Source organism: Myotis lucifugus, unplaced genomic scaffold, assembly GCF_000147115.1.
Source record: "Myotis lucifugus unplaced genomic scaffold, Myoluc2.0 scaffold_22, whole genome shotgun sequence".
Taxonomy (NCBI): Eukaryota; Metazoa; Chordata; class Mammalia; order Chiroptera; family Vespertilionidae; genus Myotis; species Myotis lucifugus.
Window position 1 is genome coordinate 8261756 of NW_005871070.1, and position 8555 is coordinate 8270310.

Sequence of the window (8555 nt, forward strand, 5' to 3'; positions counted from 1 at the left end):
TGTTCTAGATTAGCCACTTTCCCCTCTTTCTTTAAAAACTTAACTTATTTTACAAGGTTTAATTCAGTATTTTTCCAGCTGTATTGAGATAATCCTATATAATAAAAGGGCGATATGCAAATTGACCCTAACAGCAGGATGACTGGGAATGACTGGTTGCTATGACGTGCACTGACCACCAGGGGCAGATGCTCAATGCAGGAGCTGCCCCCTGGTGGTCAGTGTGCTCCCACAGGAGGAGCTCTACTCAGCCACAAGCCAGGCTGCCTCCTGCCTCCTCAGTAGCGCTAAGGATGTCCGACTGCTCAGCCACAAGCCGGGCAGCTCCCACCTCCTTGGCAGCGCTAAGTATGCCCGACTGCAGCTTAGGCCCACTCCCTGTGGGAAGTGGGCCTAAGCTGTAAGTCGGACATCCCCTGAGGGCTCCCGGGCTGCCAGAGGGATGTCTGACTGCTAGCTTAGACCCAATCCTCTGGGGAGCGGGCCTAAGCCGGCAGGTGGACATCCCCCGAGGGATCCCAGACTGTGAGAGGGTTCAGGCTGGGCGGAGGGACCGTGCCCCCCACCCCCCAGTACATGAATTTTCAGGCCTCTAGTTGATATATAACATTGTGTAAATATATGAGTTTAAGGTGTACAACATGTGGATTTGATGCTCATATACTGCAAAATGATTACGTAGTGTTATCAACCACCTTCAACATGTCACAGAATTACCATTTGTTTTTGTGATGAGGACACTTATGATTACCTTTCTAATAATATACTATCATACCACCACTTAAAACTTTATTATAGCTTTTAGCACTATCTGATATGTCTTATGTTCACTTATTTGTTCATCCCTGCCGCCCTCTGTCTTTTTCCCATCTGAAGCAAGCTCCATGGGGGCAGGTTCTGCTTCACTGTTTCCTTCTCAGTGCCTGGCATTACTGAGGTCAATAAATTTTTCAAAAATGGCTGATCAGACATTAAAAAACTTTGGGCTGGGTCTAGAAATGTTTACCTAGACATAGTGTACTCATTTTCACATTGCTGGTGGATATTGGTTGTGGTGAATTGAGTGAAAGAAACAGTAATTACTAATTTTTAGAGGTTGGTGGATTTTAAGAAGAGGTAACTACACTGAGACTGGGAGACTGGGTCCTGGTCATGATGCTGTGTCAGCTGTGGAATATTGAGAACTGGCCTAGGCCTGATTAGAATATTTGAAAGTTTAAAAATTAGAGAACACATGTGAGCCATTGTTGAGGAATTGAAGACTTTATGTGTGGGGTTAGTTGCTTTGGAAGCAGGCTGCCTCACACTCTGAAGAATTTTCATTGCAATATTGCCTACGACAGCAAACAATCGGGAACAACTTAAATGTTCATTAATATGGGAATAGATAACTACATTATGGTACAGTCACACAATGGAGCGTTGCGGAACCGTAAGATGGCTAAACTAGATCTTGAATTATCACTGAGAATAGCTCTCAAAATCTAATAATGAGTTGAAAAGAGCAATTTTAGATGGATAAATATGGTATGAACATTTATATAAATTAAAAAAAACACAAAAAGTAGCATTTATGGCCACATATATGAGTAGTTGAAGCATTAAAACATTGATGGTGAGGACACCACCCTCAAGGGCAAGAGGATGGGAAGTGGGATCAGGGAGTGACTTCAATAGCATCTGTAAAGTTTTATTTCCTTAAAAAATTTGGAAGTCAACATGACAATATAGTAACAGTTTAAAAGTAAAATCAGGGTATTTGTTGTTATTCCCTGGAGTTTGATATATAGTATTTGAACCATTTTATAATTAAAAAACAAAAAACAAAAATCCCCTGTAAGTTGTATCTATATCAAGTTCGTTCAACAGTATTTCTTGAGAATCGACTGTGTGTCTGTTGGGCTGGGTGTTCAAGGTTATAGAGAAGTCAATAAGACATGGGTTTTGCTCTCCAGAAGTCTGTTTCTTAGTTGAAATAATAATACATCCTTGCAGGAAGCAGCTAAGCTGTGGACGTTAGCATATAATTATGTATCAAAACGAGGGGTAGAAGCTTGGAAACCAGAGTCCTGGGAGCAGCTGGAGAAGATCTACTGAAGGACAGCAAACTTGACAAGCAGATCCGGATGGACAGAGGGGAGGTTAAGTACCTTCCAGCCGAGGGAAGCATCAGATGCCCAGGTTTGAGAGGCATTGGAGAAGTGGGGAGGGGCTTTCTGTTTGTTTGCTTGCTTGCTTTTTGAAAGATAATTGAATAGGTAGTATTAAAGGTACTCTGAGATACTTTAATGCCATGTCTAGGAATTTAAACCTTATCCATTAGTTAAGTGACGAACCATTGACAGCTCTGTGGAATTGGGGTGGTGTGCTTGATTTGATCTCTGAATGTTATTCAGTCTGTGGTTTGCAGGGTACACTGGAATAGGGAAGAGTAGAAACAGGGAACTCAGCTAGGTGGTTGTTCAACAGTCTAGCAGTTGGCAGGCGGAGGCCTCAGGTGAGTTGGTGGTAATGGAGATGGAGAAAAGAAAGAAATGTTTCCAGCAGGGTAGGTATTCCTGACAACAGTTTACAAAGGCACCAACTAGGCATGTGTTTTTGTCTGCTTGGGCTTCTATAGCAAAATACCACAGCCTGGATGGCTTACACAGCGGAAAACTATTTCTCGCAGTTCTGGAGGCTGGGAAATCCATGATCAAGGTGCTGACAGGGTAGGTTTCATTCTGAGGCCACTTCTCTTGGCTCGTAGGCAGCCACCGTCTCACTATGTGCTCACATGACAAGAGCTCCCTGCAGTCTCTTTAGACTCAGGGCACTAATCCCATCATGACCTCATCTAACCTTAACTACCTCCCGAAGACCCATCTCCAAATACCATCATATTAGGGGTTGGCGCTTCAACATAAGAACTTGGTGGGGGGACACAAACATTTAGTCTATAAAATCATTTCTCCAAAGTTCTCATAGATATTAAGTGCTGGAACCTGCAATCAAATCTAGACCTCTTTTTGTCCCTGACCTGGGTAGAGTGGCACCTGGTTTGGTGGTGCTTGTCTCATATTGTTACCGGGAAACCCCTGGGTGGGCTCGGGCTGCCTGTAGCTGTGTCCAATAACAAAGGCAGGGTTAAATCATATTAGGCGTTTATTGAGAAGGCCAGCCAACAAAGAAGACAGGGCGCTTACAAGCATCAAATCCTGCCTTCCAGCAAGGTGTAGGGGACAGGATTATAAAGGGGAAGGGGCTAGCGTGAGGAATGCAGCTACTTGCAGGCCTGTGGGTCCACAGAGATCAGCTATTGTAATTAGTCATCCGGTGATGAGATGATGTTGATGAGATGATATTTTGACTCTTGGTGGGTTGGCCTGACAATGCTTATCGGTTCTGCTTGCTGGATTCACAGCTGAGTCACCTCCCCAAATGCTTCGCACAGGCCTTGGAAAGGAAACTTTAAGAAAAACTTAACCTCCTATTCATACATAAGAAACTTAACCCCCTATTCACATAAGTATATGTGTTCTAAGATTTAAAATAATATGATTATTTTTCAGATTAATACAGGTGCTCTATCTATCCTATATAATAAAAGCCCAGCGACCGAACAGTGGAACGACCAGAACGACCAGTCGCTATGACGCGCACTGATCACCAGGGGGCAGACGCTCAATGCAGGAGCTGCCCACTAGTGGTCAGTGCACTCGGCTGACCAGGATGAGCGGCTGCTCCCGCTGCAGACCCCGGGCCGACGGGCAGGAGCCTGGGGTGTGATCGTCGCCTCCTTGCCCCAGGCTCCTCCTCCTCACTCCCTGCCACCTCCTCCAGACACCTGCAGGTCGTGCAGCACTGCCACAGGGTTCGCAGAGCTGACCCAGAAGGCTGGGAGGCAGGTTCGTGGCTGCCGCAGGACTGAGGCCTACTCTGCCGCCTCTCAGTGCTATTATCCCTGGGCCCGGCCCCGACTGGGTCCCCTGGAGAGGTGAATGCTCCAGCTCCACGGAAGATGCCGGACCAGGGAGCAGCCACTCAGAGGGCAGGTCCACAGGGATGAGTGGCGCTCCCACAGCAAGCTGATCTCTGCAGGCCACGCCCCACCAGTGCACGAATCCCGTGCACCGGGCCTCTAGTTAGATTATAAGTCCCCTCTATCAATATCAGCCAGGAAAAAGTAACTCCTTGTTTATCCCAGCCTGGGTTTTGGTCTGTGCCCATGCTGGTTCATGCCCAGGACACATGGGGGAAAAATGTAGGTATTCTTTTTCTCCAAAGTTTGTGTTGAAATTTTGAAAAATTGATTCAAACAGCTTGAGGGGTGATGGGATTTAGAAGACAAAAAGGAAGGAAGGATAAAAGAACAACGAGGCTTTGGTTTCCAGTAAAGTGCTCGATGGAATGGAAATTTGCAAGGGTAAGCTAGTTGGGTGGAGAACAAAATGAGTTCCTTGTGGAAGAAGGAAAGTCTGAGCTGGTGTGGCCACCCCAGTGCAGATGGTTTCTAGATCCTTGGAACCCTGGTGACTGTGGAAGCTCTCAGATCTGAAGTGTGGAAAGTCATTAGCACAGAGGTGGCAATTAAAATCTGAACACAGCATTCCCATAAGAATGGGTACAAATAAAGAACAGACAAACATTGCGCACTTAAAAATGTGTTTAGAGGGTAAATTTCATGTTAAGTGTTCATAACACAATTTCATGGGAGAGAGAGAGTGTGTGTGTGTGTGTGTCTTTAGGAGTACCCAGACTTATAACTTTCTACTTGGTGAAATAGAAATACCAACAAGGAGTCCTGGCCTGTGTTGCCAAGGAGCCCTGGCCTGTGTTTCCAAGTGGTTAGAGCATCTGGCTCAATTCTAGATCAAGGGCACCTACCTGGGTTGCAGGTTCAATCCTTAGCCCCTGGTTGGGGCATGTGTGGAAGGCAATGAATTCATGTGTCTCTTTCACACCAATGTTTCTCTCTATCTCTTTCTCCTTTCCACTATTCTAAAATTCAATGGAAAAAATATCCTCTGGTGAGGCTTCACACACACACACACACACACACACACACACACACACACACACACACACAGAAGTACCAAGGGAAGCAATAGAGGATCAATTAGAGGAGAAAAACTTCTTGGGTTTGTTTGTTTGCTTTTTGCCACTGCAGCCTGTTCATTGAGGGAGTTTTAGGAAGAAGGAGATAGTTCAATACGTCAAATACAATAGTGTTGATTAAAGAGGATGGCAGTTGGCACTGGGTGGTTGTAACATTCTGTGATTCAACAAAGAAACCATAGGGTTAAAAATAGATTTTTAGACAGATCTCTTTGTAGACTTTTAGATTTCACAGACCAGTAATATTTTTAAAAATATTTAAGGGAACGAAATATTTTTAAAAGACCACTCAAAACACCACAATCCCTTATCAGCCTCATTTTCATAGAAGGAAAAAACCCTTGTAACATAAATTCAGAAGGCCATGATCATATGGTAAAGGAGGGCTCGTCCTCAGGCAGCACTGGTGGCCCACCCCTGGCTGAGGGAGAGCTGAGAGCTTGCACCTGGGAACCACTGGAACCATCTGTGGCGTCTCTTCGGACTCACATTCCCAGTAAATCTGGTGTGTTACTGTTTTTCAAACCAACTTTTGTCTATAAAACATCTTTCCTCAGAACACCGAAGGAGGGGGTTTCAGGAAGTTTAGTAGGTCCTTATGCACACAATGGAGGCAGATTAAAATTAAGCCACTGGTGGGGATGCTGGGAATATGCCCTCCCAGGAGAGGAGCGCTCAGTATCCAGGAAAGGGTGAGATTGTAGAAGTAATAATAGTTTGCTCCATGGAATGGGAGTTGAAGTTTCACATATGGCTAGGAGGAAGACCCAGGGTTATTTATTCCTTGACATTTCAAGGTATATTCAGTTCCCAGAAGGAATCTATGAGTTGGTTAATTCTCCAGGTTCAATGATCCTTGTTTTTTTGTTTAATTTAAATTCTTTATTGTTTAAAATATTACATGTCTCCTTTTCCCCCATTGACCTCTTCCCCAGCCACTCCTGCCCCCCAGCACATGTCCCTGCCCTCCTACTCTCTGTGTCCATTGATTATGCTTATCTGCATGCATACAAGTCCTTTGGTTGATCTTTTAACACCCCCTCCTAACCTCCCCTGCCTTCCCTCTGAGGCTTGATGGTCTGTTCAATGCTTCTATGTCTCTGGATCTATTTTTGTCATCAGTTTATGTTGTTCATATATCCACCAGGAGTCAGACAATGATCCTTGTTTTGATGTAAGACAACCTTAACTCTCGTGAAGTGGCTCCTGAAATGTCCTAAGTTCCCACCTCCTGTCTGCTTACCCCAACCAAACCTGAGTATTGGAAGTCTGACTTTGTCACCAAAGCCATATGAACTGGACAAAAGCAACCTGGGCAGACCTCAGGAGTGGGGCCAGCTTGGAGCCAGGTCAGACTCAGAAATAAAATAAAAAGGCGCCGAAACCGGTTTGGCTCAGTGGATAGAGCGTCGGCCTGCGGACTGAAAGGTCCCGGGTTCGATTCCGGTCAAGGCATGTATCTGGGTTGTGGGCACATCCCCAGTAGGAGATGTGCAGGAGGCAGCTGGTCGATGTTTCTCTCTCATCGATGTTTCTAACTCTCTATCTCTCTCCCTTCCTCTCTGTAAAAAATCAATAAAATATATTAATAAAAAAAATAAATAAATAAAAATAAAAAGGCACTAACTATGCTATAATCACTGAAAGTTTATCATACAAAACAGTTTTCTGCTGGCTTAAGAAAGAAAGAATAAGAGACTAACTATTCAGGCTCAAGTAATAGCAACGAAAATGTATTATACATTAAAATCTGTCTTGATATTTAAAAAGAAATAACTCTTAGACACTGAAATGAACAGATTTAAGTGTCCAAAAAGATTAAAATTGCCCACCCATTCAACACAAAATATTATTCCTTATCTATAGCATGTTTCTATTGGTTCTGCAATTATATTTGGTAGTCATTTTTTAACTAACTGTTAGTTTTGAAAATCCTGTCTTTGGTCAAATTTCTTCATTGGCATGATCTACAAGAAGTGGATATTTTTAAGTTCTGGCAAAAAAAACCTTCTACAGATCAAAACAACACTGCAATGATGCTAATGAAACTACCAACATGAGAAGCATGTCCCAAGAAAGTCCTTTTTTGTCATCAAAAGATCTCTAAGGAAAAACCCAAAACCATGCCACTTATAGAACATATAAGGCACTACTTAATACACTCTCCTTTCATTGTGCAACGGAAAAGCACACACAACATGTATGTGCAGTTTAATGAATCATTTTAAGTCAACCACTCAGGTAACCATTGTTCAGATGAAGAAGTGGAACATGCCTGGCGCCCAGAAGTTCCTGTGTCATTCTTCCTGACATCATCCTCTCCAGGGACAACAGATACCTTAAGTTTTAAAATAATGATTGCTTGCTTTTAAAACACTTACTCTACTTACATATACACCCCTAAAAATATAGTTTAGTTTTGTCACTTGCTGACTTTACATCTCTGGCTGCTTTGAAGAGGATTTCCTGTTTGTCTTCAGTTCCCAGAAGTCTTATAAAGGTGTATTTTGGGGTGGGTTGCACATCCTGAATCTTCTGTTGATTTAGAAAAGTCTCAGTCATTATCTCTTCAAATGTTGCTTCTACGCCATTCCCTCTCTTCCCTTTTCTGAACTGTGAGATACTTTCTGCAGAGCTAGTTCTTCCCTGCCCCTTGGATAAAATCACAGGTAACTTCCTGTCTTTTCTAGTCATTTTCAGGTAATGAAAAGTCCTGTGGTCACTTTAGTCCTTTAATAGTTTATTAATTAAAAAGCCCATATAATAAAAAAACACACACCATATAATAGTAAAAAATTCTTTAACAGTTTTGAGGTATAATTTACATATTTACATGCTATAAAATCCATCCACTGTACATGTACAATTTGATATTTAGTACATTCATACAGTTGTGAAACCATTAACACAATCCAGTTTCAGAACATTTCCATCACCTCAAAAAGTGCCCTCATTCACATTTGCAGTCACTCCTCACTTCTGCCTCCAGCCCCACACAACCACTCATCTGCTTTCTGTCTCTACTTTTGTATTTTCTAGAAATTTTATATAAATGGAGTTACATAAATCAAATACGTAGTCTTTTGTGTCTGGCTTCTTTCACTCAACACTATGCTTTTGAGTCTTATCCATGTTGTTCTATTAGTATAAATAGCAAGAGTTTGTTCCTTTTTATTGCGGAATAGTATTCCATTGCACACCATATTGTATTCATTCATTCATTCATGCACTCATTCATTCATCAGTTGAAGGGCATTTGAATTATTTCCAGTTTGGAGCTATTCTGAATAAGCTGCTATGAGCATTGTGTAAAAGTCCTCTGTGGATGAATGGTTTTGTTTCTCTGGGGTAGACACTGAGGAGTGGTATTGCTGGGTGATATGGTGAGTTTGTGCTTGACTTTGTAAGAAACTGCCAGGCTGTTTTCCGAAGCTCTGTGCCTTTTTGCACTCTCACCC

The 8555-nt window shown here is 42.9% G+C and overlaps 1 non-coding gene across 1 annotated transcript; it reads left to right on the forward strand.

Moving 5' to 3' along the window:
- The first annotated feature begins 4102 nt into the window (after window positions 1–4102).
- LOC111825364 lies at window positions 4103–4234 on the forward strand. Its single transcript, XR_002828525.1, has one exon. It is a non-coding gene; the product is annotated as a small nucleolar RNA SNORA48 (small nucleolar RNA).
- Window positions 4235–8555: the final 4321 nt, after the last annotated feature.